Raw genomic sequence first — 1,848 nt, 5'->3', positions numbered from 1 at the left:
GCTGCTTATGGCTTTTGGTAGTGATTGGCTTCATCCGCTACCCGCTTGAGTCTAAGCATGTGATGGCCTTCGTGGGCTTTTTAGGGCCACTGGCTTCTCATTGCTACCCGCATAATTTTATACATTGTCAATGATGGTAGGTCTTATGCATACTTAGCCATATAGTCTTCGCTATGCCACCGTAAATGATGAATTACCGTCGTTATCGTAAGATTTATATGTGGTTGGCTATATAAGCTTGTTCCACTGTCATGAATGGTGAATCAATAATTGATATACTGCCACTGCTGATAGTGTTTTGATAATGTTCATGATTAAAATAGTGCATTGGCTTGGCGATGATAACAATTTTGATAGGATGACTTTTGTGTCAGTAATTAATGACGACAGCGATGATTGTTAATTTGGTGATGATCATCGACACTTGGCAATAATTGACAATAATATCATTTTTGATGTACTTGATCTTGATATGCTTGAGAATTTGCCTTTGTTTAAGAATTCACTTTTTCTTAAGAATTCACCTTTTATTCATTCATAGAAGAAGAATACTTGGCTTTGCCTTTTGTGGTTGTTTCATCATTCTACTTGTCTTGCCCCCCTTTTGATTAGGAAGTATTATATCAATAATCTTCATAATAAAAAATGTAGTAATCTTCTAAGAACAATATATCTTGATGCAGCGAATTCTGACAAATATACTGATGCATTATCATTACGTACATATTATCTGAGATTAAAATTGCCCCACAATTTTGTGAATATGTTTGTCTTATAGCTTGGCATCCCGATTACGAAGATATGAAAATTTACTTCAATCAGGCTTGTATGCTCCTATCTTCTCTCTTATATCGTATGCTTTCCTTATAACCATTTCGCCTTTATCGATCATTTCTTGTAATATATTCTTTGGGTTAAAGCAATTCTTAGTTCGATATTCGAGGAAACGATGATAATAGCAGTAATCATTATCGCTTATTTTTTTCATCTCCTTTGGACGTTTTGGCCATGGCAATTTGATCTTCTCTGCTGCCAACAATTTGTTCAGCATAGGGAGTATATCATCTTCTTCGAACGAATACCTTCCATAGCTCTTGGACTGTCCGAATTCTTTATTTATTTCTTAGTCGCAGGCTTGTTCATGCCTCTTTATCAAATGTTCTTTGCCTATCTTGTCGATTCCTCGTTTTTCTTTCTTCTTCGATCGTATTGGCTGAATTTCTCCTTAAAATTTTGGGACAATTGGCTTATATAAAAATCAGATACTTTTGCATTGATCCTTTCTGAACTGCAAGCCTTCTCGACCAGATCTTAAAACATCTATATATTCGGATCGACAAGACTTAATGCAATTTTTGGGCTTATGCATTCTATATATAATTTGTTTTGTTCTCTTTCTTCTTTTACCAACTGTATACACGATGCCTCCAGTATTCTCCATTGATTAATAAATTCTTCTATTGACTCATCCTCTTTTTGGCTAATGGAAACCAAGTCACTTAAACTGACTTCTTTAGGGGATAATTCAACAAATTGTGAATGATAACGAGAATTTTTAATGAAATTTATTGTGATTGGCCATTCTCTTATCGCAACAACCTTCCCTTTATCATTCTAGACCTTCAACATATCTTTTGCAAATGTCGTGTTCAGGGTTACTTTTTGGTCTCGCTTCTCATTTTTTTCATCACTATCTCACATTGTTTTATCATCCTTTGTAACATGTCCTTTAGTGTAAAGCAATTTTCCGTTGGATGTCCCACATAATTATGATAACGACAATATTTCTCTTCCTTAGTCATTTCAACTTCTTCTGGACGTTTAGACTGAGGTAATTGAATGGTCCCG

This window comes from Magnolia sinica, chromosome 15 (genome assembly GCF_029962835.1).
Source record: "Magnolia sinica isolate HGM2019 chromosome 15, MsV1, whole genome shotgun sequence".
In the NCBI taxonomy this organism is placed as follows: Eukaryota; Viridiplantae; Streptophyta; class Magnoliopsida; order Magnoliales; family Magnoliaceae; genus Magnolia; species Magnolia sinica.
Note: the sequence above shows the minus strand (reverse complement) of the source record.